Source organism: Lissotriton vulgaris, chromosome 2_1 (genome assembly GCF_964263255.1).
Source record: "Lissotriton vulgaris chromosome 2_1, aLisVul1.2, whole genome shotgun sequence".
Lineage (NCBI taxonomy): Eukaryota > Metazoa > Chordata > Amphibia > Caudata > Salamandridae > Lissotriton > Lissotriton vulgaris.
This window is the reverse complement of record NC_141687.1, coordinates 110,228,606-110,242,382: the sequence shown is the minus strand read 5'-3', so window position 1 is coordinate 110,242,382 and position 13,777 is coordinate 110,228,606. Positions and strand designations below refer to the sequence as shown.

Below are 13,777 nucleotides of genomic sequence, written 5' to 3'. Positions count from 1 at the left end.
TCTTCCTTCCATTTTTGTTGTTGCCCCATGTATTTTTGCTGGTATTAGATGCTTTGGGCACTGTGCCACTGCTATTCAGTGCCACAGTGAAAGTGCTCCCTATTGTAAGTTGATGTACTAATCGGTGGTTCCATGTTTGGCTATTTGGTTTACTTGTAAGACCCCAGTCTAGTGCACGGAGTGCCCAGGGTGTGTAAATCCAAATGCTGCTGGTGGGCTTGCAGCACTGGTTGTGCCACCCACGGAAGCAGCCTTGTAAAATGTGTCTGAGGTCTGCCATTGCAGAGCCTTCGTGCAGGCTGGTACTGTCATGCTGACTGGGCAAGTGCACCCACTTGCCAGTCCCTAAACCTTCCCTTTTCTTCATATCAGTCACCCATATGGTAGGCCCAAGGGCAGGGTGCATTGTAAGTATAAGGTAGGACAAGCCCTGCTGTGTGTTGCTCTGTTTGTGTGGCTCTGTGTGTGTGGCTCTGTGTGTGTGTGGCTCTGTGTGTGTGTGGCTCTGTGTGTGTGTGTGGCTCTGGGTGTGTGTGTGTGGCTCTGGGTGTGTGTGTGTGGCTCTGTGTGTGTGTGTGTGTGTGTGGCTCTGAGTGTGTGTGTGGCTCTGGGTGTGTGTGTGGCTCTGGGTGTGTGTGTGTGTGTGTCTCTGGGTGTGTGTGTGTGTAGCTCTGGGTGTGTGTGTGTGTGTGGCTCTGGGTGTGTGTGTGTGGCTCTGGGTGTGTGTGTGTGGCTCTGGGTGGGTGTGTGTGTGGCTCTGGGTGTGTGTGTGTGTGTGTGTGTGTGTGGCCCTGGGTATGTGTGGCTCTGGGTGTGGCTCGGTGTGTGTGTGTGTGTGTGTGTGTGGCTCTGGGTGTGGCTCGGTGTGTGCGTGTGGCTCTGGGTGTGTGTGGCTCTGGCTGTGTGTGGCTCTGGGTGTGTGTGGCTCTGGGTGTGTGTGTGTGTGGCTCTGGGTGTGTGTGTGTGTGGCTCTGGGTGTGTGTGTGTGTGTGTGTGGCTGGCTCTGGGTGTGTGTGTGTGTGGTAGTAATTGCTGTCTGCTGAGCTCGTCAGTAGGGTACAATAGGTCTCACATTTGCGACAGATTAAGCTAATGGCAATGTAAATGACAATGCCACTAATTTATCTGTTTTCAAAACCAACACATAAATACAAAATTTGTCATTTACAATGCCAATAGCTCTAACTTTTCCAAAGGCGAAACCATTGCATTGTAAATGCTTGTTGCTAGTGGGATTACGATGTCTGGTTTTGGAAGCCTTTCCTTGCTGGCCTTTCCGACACAGAAAGACTGTCGGAACTCGAGCAGGGCCCCCTTGGGTGCACTGCTCAATAAACAATGGGGTAACCCTGTGTCCCTCAGAACCTGGGTATAGTAACGCAAAAGGTACAATGGTTCTGTCAGGTATACCCACAATATTTCTTATAATTACAATTCAATTTCAAGAACAAGTTATTTTCTGCAAAGGTTGATTGTGAAAACGTTTTAATTGAACACACAATAAAGGCACAGTAACCACAATGAAATCGTGTTTTCTGTGTGTTAGGATATTTTATATAAATTTCATCATTTATATTTACCCACATTTAAGGAATTTTGTTGCATATACGGCTGCCAATTACATGAAAATTAAAGTGAGTTGTGATCAAGTGACATGGTGTGACAGTGACACAATAAGTGTGTGATATGTACAAGGTGGTTAAAATATATACACGTTTGGAAGAGGCCAGGGTAAACACCAACACAATGTCCCTGCTGCTCTATTCAGTTTCAGTGTTTTGCAGACGGGGCTTGCACTGGACCAGGAGGTATCGTCAATGTTTCAACCCTATATGCGCGATAATATATGGTCAAAGTGGGTCTTCATCATGACTGGAGTGGGGGAGAGGGACGCCAGCCTGCAGTGTCAGGTAAAGTGTGCGTTAGCAACATTGCGTGTATAATTACAGTGTAGTAGTACTTTATTGTGCATGGTTATTTAAAACCTTTACAATATAAATCAGGATTCAGTCAAACATAAATCAAATTTTAGCATGTTAAAACAGCGATTCTGTCCTTAAGCAAGACACAAGATTCCGTAGTGAGATAACTGCAGCAGAATTTAAAAGAAACATAGCATCATGTTAGACAGCCTATTTATCCTAAAAACAGAAGAATAGTAAAATAATTAAAAAAAAAAAAAAAAAAAAAAAAAAGTTAAGGAATGGATTATCCATCCTTGCCTGCCAACGGAAGATAACGAAACAAAAGTAAAAGAACATGCCACGGAGGAGGCGAGGATACATAAGTTGTGATAACAGTTCGGAGGAGCCCTATTACCAGTCAGTACTGCACAGTCTTAGGAAGGGCGACGATGTCATTCTGGAGGACAGGCTTCTGGGGTGACATTTAGCTCATTAATATGGCCCTTTACAGTTCTACTTGAGTTGTTCGTTCTTTCAAGGAAAATTTTTTTTGAAGCGGGCCTCAGCTGTTTCGAGAAATTTTACCATTCGACAGCTCAGTTGAATGTCATCTCCTTTGAAGCAGGCTAGCGCCGCTTGCCTGCAGGTCCGTATGTTACGAATGTTAAAAAGAGGTCGCAGGAGGAGGCGTCGATCTTTTGTGAGCTTAGTGCAGGTAGCGATCAGATGAACTATGTTTTCTTTACCAATCCCACAGAGTCGGCATGTTAAAGGTAGATTTGGCCGTAACCATGGAGGAAGGTGAGCCGCTGACGGCAGTAGACCTAGGCGATATTTCAAGAATTTCTCTTTTGTTTTTTTGGTGAATCCTATCTGCAGATAGGTTTGAGGCAAGAGCATATTGTATGATTGAACTGTAAGCCATCCATGAGCCCGCTCTGTTAGGGCAGCTTTGTCCTGCAGCAATGATTCCTTCCGTACTATTTTATTGACCACCTTTTTGAAGAGAGCTGTGGAGCTTGAACGTTCCCAAAGTTGCTGTAAACCAAGGTCCTCAATAGCTGCTTCTAGGTACCGCCTTGCCGGACATGTTTCTTTATTTTGAATCTCCTTCCACAGGAGAGCGTTTAGGGTCTTCGGGTCTCCCCTGCTTATTTTGTGCCAGGTTTTTATGTAGGCTCCCTTGCGCGCCAGCTCTTCTTTTTGTAATCCGAACTCTAATCTCATTTGGGCAGGCGATGCATACCTCGGAAGGCTGAAGATCATGCGCAATGCTTTTGCTACTGTTCTATCTAGTGTGGGAGTGTCCCTTCCCCTCATAGCTTCGCTGCCATAAGTGATTGCTGGAAGTAATTTTGCCTGGATTACTTTTATGAGAGGAAGCAAGCTTGGCCCAGAAACTGTGTTTTTTAGTTTTCTAAGTGCCGCTGCAGTGATTAGTCCTCTCCTTTTAATGGCTTCACATTGCGGCTTGAAATTGCCCTTGTGGTCTATGATGACCCCAAGATATCGATATTCGCTGACCTTTTCTAGCTTTCTGGATGACAGGAGCCAGTTTCGTGTTGCTTTCTTTTTGGAAAGATTAATACACATGATTTTGGATTTTTCTCGATTGATGGTAAGCCTGTTGGTAATGGAATATCTTGAGGTGATGTCCAATAGCCGCTGAAGGCCAACCGGAGTCCGGCTGATGAGTAACAGGTCGTCCGCGTAGAATAAGTTTGAAATCTGTGAGCCCCCTAACTTTGGAGCGTGCGAGTTGCATTCGTTTAGCAGTGTAGATAATTCTCCCATAAAAAGATTAAAAAGTATTGGGGCGGGTACGCAGCCCTGTTTTACTCCTGTATATGTTGGAATCTTTTTTGTTAGAAAGTCACCGGTGCCGAGCCTAACTTGCACCCATGTCTCGCTGTGTAGGAGAATTAATTGGTTTAAAAGCACCGGGGGAATGTTCAGCTTGTCTAGTTTTTCCCACAAAAGATTTCTGTCCACATGGTCAAAAGCCGAGCTATAGTCAATATAGCACAAGTAGAGTGGGTGGTTCGCTTCTTGGGCCGCATCGATTAATAAAGAAAGAGCTAAGATGTTAGAAGTAGTTCCCATACCTTTGCAGAAACCTGTTTGGTTGTACGGGATTGCTGAAACTTCAGTTGCCCAGGATGACAGTTCTTCTAGAAGCAGACCTGCGAAATATTTGGCTTCATTATCGAGCAGAGCCACTAGCCGATAATTTTTTGGGTCGTTTTTGTCACCCTTTTTGAAGATGGGGGAAATAATGGCTCCCCTCCATGATGGCGGGATTGAAGATGTCTGCAGAATCTTGACAAACATTGGTCTGAGGGCAGCTGCCCAGTAGTCGGGGTCTTGCTTAAATAATATGGGGGGGATCCCGTTTGGTCCCGGGGCCCCCTCACGCCTTCCCTTTGATATTCGGTAACAGATCGAGGCGCACTTGATTTCAAATGTCTGGTCTTGCTGCCAGGGGTCGTTATAGAAACGGCTGAGTGTTAAACGTTCCTTGGTGTCTTTTGTGGATTTGGACATTCCTTGGATGTTAGTGTCGGTGCCCTTGAAGTGAGCGCTAAGAAATGTTATCCAATCGTCTTCAGGGACAAAGGAATTAATGCCTTGATTCCCCCCCGTGGGCAAATTGTTGATTTTTCTCCAGAATTGAGCGCTGTTGTTTGATTTGGCGTCATATAGGAGTTTTGCCCACAGATGCTCTTCAGATTCTCGCTTAAGCCGCCAAATCAGCCTCCCGCGATCTCGCTTTAACAGCCTCAGTTCGTCCTTGACAGCAGGGTCTGTCCTTACCCTTCGTAGCTTTTGGCCGATAAGAGTTTTTAGATGTTTTAGGTGGACATTATTTGTAAAAGCGTGATTCGGATGCCGCGTCGGATTAACCGGCTTTCCCCCTCCATAACGCTGGTTTTTCCTCAGTGATTTTCCCATGTTTTTGCGTAGTGTTTCTGTAAATTTCTCCCAGCTGGCAATTAGATCTGTTGTTTCATTTTGGGCTTCACCAAGTGCTTGCTTTGCGTAGAGCAGGAGGCCCGTAGGGTCATCTGTTCTGCATATTAATCGCCTATCGTTTGCTGTATAAACTAGTTCGTGCCCAATGGCGCATGCTGGGGTTGAAGTTGCAAAAGCCTCTAAAGTCACTTCTTGTGGTAAGTGATCACTGTAGTCAAGTAAACCGATATGGAAGTCAGTTGTCACTTGAAACAAACTACCAGAGAGGAAGGTGAAGTCAATTGTTGAGCTGGTTGTTGTACTATGGAATGTTGCTGCTTGGGGACGGTCCCCTGGGAATCTCCCATTAAGCGCTCGTAGACCAAGTTCTTCAAGAGTTGCTAAAAGTTGCTGTGCTGCTTTAGTCCTGCTACCCCCTGATGAGTTGTCTTGAGAGTAAAGTTCCAATGCAAATGGATCCTCAATGGTGCTGATTTCAGTGGCTGATTTATTAAGCATGTTCTGATTGAAATCGCCGGTAACCATCAGATTATTGGTATCCTCTGCAGTTAGTAGCTTTATAAGCTCTTCTTTCAGTTGCAGGGCTCCTTGCTTCTTACCTCGGGGATGTAGGTAAAGGTTAATTAAAATTAAGTCCTCCTTCTTTCTCTGATCTCGGATGGAGATTCGTGAAACTTGCATTGCGTTGGGGGAGTCTAGATTGTATGGTAGCTGGACTACTGTACCCATTCTTTTTAACGAACAATAAGTGACGAGGCCCCCTTTTTTGTGACCAAATCTTGCAGACTGGGTTGGAGGAATGAAGTGCAGGGTAAATCCTGGAAGTGGTGGGGGAGAGTCTGACCAAGTTTCTTGCAAGGCTATGATGTCGAAGCTTTGCAAGTAGAGATTTAAATCTGAGTCCATAAGCTTATCTCCAATACCGTTGATGTTCCAGGAACAGACTTTGAAGTTTTTAAGAGAATTCCCAATTTCAGACTTGTTATGTCAATGATTTTCCGGCTTATTATTTATGGTCCTGGATAGCCATGACCAGTCTGAGTTAGATCGCACATTCCCGGCGTATTGCCTTCTTGCGCCTGGTCCTTTTGGTTCTGAACTGGACGGGGAGTTGCTGCGAGCCCCTCGCAGTACAGAGAGTGAGTGGTGGTCCTGGTTTGCCTGGTTTTGTGCGTTCCGGTGTACAAAGTCACTTGCCAAAGGATCTGGGTATCTCGGTTTTACATATGGGCAAAGTATTATGCCCCAGCTGTTAAGTTTCACTTGTTCGTTGAGCACGCGCTCAGCCACCTCGGTTGAGGCCCATACTGTTTTAGTGACCTCCACCCCCGGATGTTCTGGTGAGACTGTGAATTCAACTGAGTCGAGATCCTTGGTGGATATGTTTGTTAGGGTATCAATGGAGTTTAGCAGACGTAAAATGTTACCCCTGTTTAAGATGTCAAAAGCGCCCCTTGACGTGTATTCCGGGATTAATAAAATTGTGGGGTCATCTAGGTGCTCCTTTATCCGTTTGGGGCTGCTCAGCTGACTTGTGGGGGTAATTACAACCCTATTGGATTTCTCTGCTGGCATTCCATGATCAGGGGCCTTTGTTTCTTCTGCTTCATTTATGACCTGTTTTGAAGAACTTCCGGTTGGTATTGCCTCAGGGGGATGGTCTGATTGTTTCCCTTTGTCCATTTTGGGAGCTGTATTTTTGGTTCTTATAGCGCTCGTGCTAGTGGTAATTATTTCTCCACAATCGATCAGGCCCTCGCTCGTGTTAGGTTTTATAGTATTTGCGCTGCCCCTCGGGGCGTGGCCGTCAACTTTTGTTGGGGTCGTCATGTTAGGAATATTTATTTTTCGATTCTTTTTCCTTTGGCTAGTGTGCCACTGGTCCTGAATAGGGGAGGAGCGTGAGTCTAATTCCGTGTCAGTCTCAGGCCTCGTTAAGGTCCACTTGTCAGGCATTGGGTCCGAGGGCAGAATGCTGAGTTTATTTTTAGCTTTCCCTTCAGCCAAAATTCCTAGCTTTGATTTACGGCCCTTCCTCCTTTGCTTTCTGCCTCGTTTTGGGGAGCGTCCGTGGTCCCTTGGAACATCATTTTGGATTGGTTCCCGAGTCGGGAATGAGTCATTGTTCGCTGCTACCAGGGTTTCTCCGTCCCTGGATTGTCCTTGCGCTCTCAGTGGTGTTGCATTTTCCTCTTCCCTTGCCAGTTTGTCTTTTTGTATTAAGGGGGGCGAGTCCTCAGTGGGTGTTACCATTTCTCTGTTTTTTATTTGCCGAGCTCTATTGGTACTCTCCAAATGAGCCGTTGGTAGACTATTTTTGACGGTCTCTCTGATACCTGTAAGGAGGTTGTCCATTGCTTCAGGTAGTGTAGCCAGCTTATCCACAATTGCGATGCCAGGACAGTTTGTTTGTATAAGTGCTGTCTCCTCTTGTGCTCTTTTGACCAGACTGTTCAGTTCAGCTAACTTATTGTCGATGTTAGAGACAAAAACTGATAGTGAGTGTAGAACTGTTAACTGAAGGTCCATTTTGTCCGATTGATATTGGATGGCGTTAACAGACAGTTGCATTGTGTGCAAGAGAGATTCCCATACGTCTACTTTGGTTTGCGGAGATGCGATCGTAGGGTCGAACTGTGGGGCTTTGCATCTTGGGCTTATTACAGCTTCTTTTGGGGCCAAGTGAGGCTGAGAGGTGTAGCGGGCAACCAGTTCTTCCCACTCTTCTTGTGTGGGATACGAAGCCACTGGGTCCAAAGGTTTTGAAGGAGTGGGGACTGTGGTTGCCTGCACCTGGAGGTGACCTCGAGGAGGAGTTAGAGGTTGCTCAACCTGTGCCGAATGGTGAACTTGTGCCTGAAACACGAGCGGCTCCCGTGCGGTAGAGAGGTTCCCCGACCAAGGCTGTTCCGATGGTATGTCAACATATTCAACGGTTACCCCTGTGCACCTAGTAAGTTCTGATTGCTCTTGCCCGAGGTCTTGTGGAGAGGGTATGTTTTTTTCTACCGTATGATCCTGTGTTGGTCCTGGGGAGCCTTGCCCTGCCTTTGTTGTAGGACTTAGGATCCTCATCTTCAAGTTGCTTGGTATGCTAGGAACTGGTGCCGGGGAAGGCGGGACTTCTGGTATGCCAGGGATGCTGGGCTCCTTAAGAGCCATTTGGACCCCTGGATTTTTCTCAGAGACTCTGGCGATCTTGGGCCAGACTTCTGGGGAGCATTTTTATCCCGATGGTTTGGTGAGGACCTTCTGGGTCGATTTTATTATGGACCCCGTACTAAGGGCACTCTGAATAGATTCCTGCTGTTTGCTGGTGAGTGCATTTGATTTTAATTCATGCACTTGGGCCTGAATTGAGTATGAGTCTGGATCGAGGCCCCTCTTTCTGATGGTCATCGAAGAGCTTGCCCCTCTGTGGGATTCGCTGTTGTTTCCACTGTGATTTTTGGTCTGTGAAATGTCAGGGCAGTCCATCTCGTCGCTGTCTTCTTCTCTGACATCTTCTTCTTCTCGTCCTCCTTCTCCGTCTTCGTCAGCCAACGCCTCCGGAGGGGGCTTTCTTTTCAGCCCTCTTGTTGGCTCTTTCTTTTGCTCTATCTGAATCTCTTGTTCTGATGCGTAGGAAACCGGTAGTATCGGTGTTGGCAGGTTGTTGGGCTGCCGAGTATTCAGGCAAAGAACCGAGCCTGCGTCCTTGATGAATGAGAATTTTGTATAGATTTTTGGTTGGTAGCTTAACCCTTTAAGGTTGTGTGATAGCTCAAGGCTTGGAAGGTGTGGGAGGAAAGGGGTCAGGGGGATCAGCCGCTCATCCCCCCCTCCCTCGCCGCCAGCCGCCGCCCCCTTCTTTAGATCATCTTCTTTGCCGACACTCGTAGAGTCTGTGTTGGAATTCTTGTTACCCTTATTTGCTTTCTTCGATCTTTTAGTAGGGTTCAGGGGTACATGTGAGTCCCTGGATCTTCCGGATCTCATTGTGATCTTCTTGTCTTCCTGCTTTTGTTCCAGCCCTTTGTTCTCAACTACTTGTGTCTTCGACCTCTTCTTCACGTGGTATTGCTTTAGCCTTAGCCCTTGCTGCGCTTACTCCCCCTTGAGCCCTTTAGAACCCAACCCAACACCCGTGGTTGAGTAATCTGATCTAATAGGGTCTGGGATAGGGTAGAATTGGCTGCTGTGGCCTAAGGGTGGGGAGCCAGAAGGCGGTGACCACGGGTTGGGAGGGGCTAGGTCCTAACCAGGTGCTGTGGCGTCTGTGGATGAGTTGCTACTTCCTTCCTTCTGACAACTTGGCTTAAAATACTGGGGTGTCCTCCTGGATGTACCACTCGTGAGTTCTCTTCCTCCTGCTCTTGCTGGTTCTGTAACCCCACCTCTGGCTTGGGGGTTTACTAGTAACTCTTTCCTTCCTTCCAACCGCCCTAGCAGCCGGTTCCAAGCCCGATTCCAGGCCCAGCCGCGGCAGCTGGGTAGTAGTGGGGTGGCTGCAACCTCTGTCACTCTCGCTTGCAGGAGGGGGGATGGAGGGGGGGGGGAAAGGAGAGGGCAGGAAGGAGGGGGCAGGACAGGGGGGGGGGGGAAGCAGACAGCTCTCCCCCACTCACCCCCACTCCCCCCTCGTGGGCGAAGGGTGAGAAGAGTGCTTGGGGTCCTGCTATTCGCTTGCTGCTCAGTCTGCGCTAGCCCACTGCCACAGCTCACCTGCTCTCTGTCCGGTCTTGGTCTGCCGGCCGCAGCGGAGGTTTAAGAAGTGGAGGCTTAAAAAGTGGAGTTGCAAGGTTCCCTTTCCTGCTGTGGCAGCTGCTCCAGCTGTGGTTGCGCAGTGGCCCCCCTGATTCCTGGCAGTCAGCTGGTCCGGGGGAGCAAGAGGGGGCAGCTGCGGACTGGGAAGGCGGAGCTGGGTCACCTCCCCTGCAGCACCTATGCACGTGGTTGCAGCGTGATGTGAAAGACTCCTCAGCAGCTCCGGCCACGTAAAGTAATTACAGTGTGTTCCAATAGCCACAAACATTTTTTGTCATCATCGTGGGGTTAAAGATGGTGACAACTCACCTAATGGTAACCAGAGAGATTCCTGGTTTGGCTCAAGTGGATGTATGACGTTACAACGCATACTTTTACTCCGCATACCATTACAACGCGGTATTCACAACGCATACCACTACAACGCATAGCGCTTTGGGGTGCTGGATAGTGGTAAGTATAATTTACTATTCTAACTCCAGTCCCCGTGGACCCTAGGGAAGGTGTTGGATAGTAAATTAAACTTACCTCTTATCCTAGAGCGCCCCCCAGCGCTATGCGTTGTAATGGTATGCGTTGTAATGCCTGCGTTGTAGTGGTAGTGCGTTGTAAAAAATGCTTTGTAACAGGTGAATACCGGCTCAAGTCAGTGTTGATTGAGGGCCCATCAATGTATTTTCTGGGGGTGAAAAGAGTGCGGTCAGGTTGGGAATATGGGCCTACACCCTGATTTTAAGAGGCATTACCAAAGTGCACGGGGGAAGAATTAATTGAACAGCCCCAAGAGGACTAGAGCAGAGATCCCCCATTAGGAATGATAATGGATATACCAGCATTTCAGTGGACTAAAACCGTATCGCGCTGGTCAATCGCATCCTTCGTGAGGAGGGAGCCCATCACGTAAGACTAAGTGGGTAATAAGGAATCACTTGTGCGGCACTACGCGCCGGTTAATCGCGCTCATTGTTATTTGGAGCAAGTATCCATCATGTGAAACTCAGGGGGCAAGCGAGAGGGACATTAAAAATGAACGCACTGGTAAGTCGCGTACTTTGTGTGGAAGTGACTTATGCAGCAATTACGAGCAGGTTAGTCGCAGCTTTTATTATTTGGAGAAGCGAAGGGGAGATCGAATGGCACACCACTGCTAGCGCACCCATTACACCTGTTTTCAGGGTAGACACTCATGTTCATGTGTGTCAGACGAATTGTGCCCACTTTATCACAGAATTCAACCATCACTATGAGGCTCGTACATGCAATTGCATGGCTGGCCCTCTCATGCGTACGTGATTATGTCTACACGAAATACTGAAGCGCAAGACGACCCAGCGTCTGTTGCCTGGCAATGAGGCACGCCGACACTCAGCTGCTGCATGCTACACGTCACTGCCAGACTCGCTCACGGACGCCTGTTGGTTTATCAGCAGCTTTATCTTCTGCCTGTCATACGTGTTCAAGCAAACCGACGTTATGCGGTTACGCGGCAGGAGTCGCCAATGCCGATGTGCTTGAAATCCCGGATTTGAATCCACTACTCACTTTAAAGGTGAGCTATGCATGGCTACACTTAGAAATATTCACTAATCTTTAAACAAAAGAGCTCGACTAACCGGTGCTTTCCTCTTTGTTTTGTTCACAGACGTTCATGAGTAATATCACCTGACTTTGGAATTCTGATTCACATATATGGTTCAACACAAGATCTGCATCGGTGAGCCGCTTACCTCTGCACTAGTAGGGGTGTGCTATTCGATCTCCCGTTCGCTTCTCCAAATATTAAACGGCAAGGCTAACATGCACGTAATTGCTGCATAAGTCAACTTCAACAGTCGAGCAGGACTGGGGATCATCTTATGGATTCCACCATAGTTTTCAAATGCATAACCTGGAATGTTAGGGAGATGCATACTATGAGCCGACAACACAAAATCCATGCTTATCTAATTACAAGAGTGGTGCACATCGCACTCTTACAAGAAACACACCTCACACAGAAATACGGGACGGCACTGCAGCTCCGCTGGAGGGGGCAGGTCTATCACACCACGTACTCAGCGTTCGCCAGAGGGACCCTAATATAGGTGTGGGCGGGAGTCCCCTTCCAATGCATTCAACAAATAATTGACCCAGGGGGCAGGTTTGTGGTGGTGCTAGGGCACCTAGATGGTCGGGACATAACCATGTGGAGTATCTACACCCCTAACATTGATCAGCCCGCATTCTTCGCTCAGCTTTCACAGACACTGGCAGAGGCTCTCACTGGCTCAGTACTTTTGGGGGGAGACTTCAAAGTGTTGCTGACATAAACAAGACCGCTCCCACCTACTACTGCCTGATGCTCACACGCACAGAATAGCAGAAGCTCGGAGGGTCTGGCAACGACATTGGGGTCTAACAGACACTTGGCGGGCCCATCAACCGACGGAGAGAGACTACTCTTTTATTTCGGCTCTACATAAGCTGCATGTTCGGTTGGATTCCATTCTCTGCTCTCCAGACGTACACGTACGGATCACCTTGAGCGAGTATTTAGCTTGGACAATATCGGACCATAACCCCTTACAGGTATCCTTGCACTGGGTGCGAACTAGGCCTACCATTCCAGGCTGGCGTCTCAGACCGGAAGCACTAGAGGACCAGGTATTCTGAACCACAATTGGCACTGCAATAGAAGAATATTTCTAGAACAATGATAATAGGGCTGCAAGCCTCTGCATCAAATGGGATGCCTTTAAAGTTGTCATAAGGGGTCGGTGCATCAGTGAAGCACTGGGTGTATGACGGGTTCTCCTACACGATGTGCAGAAAGCCGAAAAACGGCTCCAAGATGCCGGGAAGTGCGGACAGACAAGCAGACCTGCTAGAGGCCAGGGAAACACTAGTGACCCAGCTGTAACGGCTGCGATGTTTTGATCACAGGGCCTATGCGACTCGGGCCCCCGCTTAGAGAGATAAATCTGGGGCATTGCTGGCTTGGCTGGCCAATACAGCGCGCAGAAGGTCTGCGATCCTAGAGTTACGAGGGAGGGATGGCGTGACTCGTTATGGCCAACAGGATATCAATACACAGTTCTTGGAATACTACACTACCCTCTATGAGAGCCAGTTGGACCCTAGGGTATTAGAAGTCGAAGGATAAAAATCCCTTTGAACTTCCTCAAATTGATGCAGACGCAGCAGAAACCCTAGGATGAAACATAGAGCTAGGTGAGATTAGGGGGCCAGAAATAAAACCCCCGGCACAGACGGGCTCCCAGTCGAGTTCTACGCTACTTATGTGGATTTCTTGGCCCCTCACTTGCTGGCCCTGTACAATGCGTCAAGGCAAGATGGGTGCTTACCTGTATCAACGAGGGAAGCAGTAATTATACCGCTCTTAAAACCAGACAAGCTAGCCTGGGATCGAACTGCATACTGCCCCCTCGCCTTGCTCAACCTTGACTACAAGATCCTGAGCTGTATCTTAGCTAGCTTCCTGTTGCTTCACATGACAGCGCTGGTGCATACTGATCAGGCGGGTTTCATTCCTTCCCGGAATATGGCTATGAATATAAGGCAACTGCTCTGATTTTTGGACGCCCTACCCATGACAACGGAGAGGTGTGCATCCTATCGATCGACATCAGTCTTGAATGACCATATCTTTTTAAAGTTTTGAGAGCATTTGGCCTAGGAGAAGGCTTTGTGGCCTGGACAGCAATACTGTATAAGAACTACACTGCCAGAGTGTGTACAGGAGGAGTGATTTCAGAGGCCTGCGCGGTAGACAGGGGCAAGAGACAGGGATGCCCACTGTCTCCCCGCTGTTTGTGCTGGCAGTGGAACCCTTGGCTGTTCACGCGCGGTCTGTACGGTAGCCCACTTTGTTGCATTATATGCAGATGATCTTCAATGTTCCTCGCCAATGCTGTAGTAGAACTACAGGGTGCCAAGAGTGTACTGGCCAGATTGGGGAGAGTGGCGGGCCTCAAGGTCAACAGGGGCAAAGCGTGCCTGTTCCCTGTAGTAAGTGGAAGGAATGACTCACCGGATGGGCTAGATATAGCATGGGAAAGCAGATGTCTGACTTATTTAGGCGTGCACATTTATCACACAGCTACCGACTTACTAGAAGGTAATGTCGGACGAGTGATGCGAGCCACCAAGAGTAA

General features: G+C 48.2%; 1 protein-coding gene across 1 annotated transcript in view; it reads left to right on the top strand.

Moving 5' to 3' along the window:
* PITPNM3 (PITPNM family member 3) overlaps positions 1-13,777 on the top strand; it is a 1,845,859-nt gene that overhangs the window by 1,310,551 nt on the left and 521,531 nt on the right. The gene's annotated exons all lie outside the window — the stretch shown is intronic.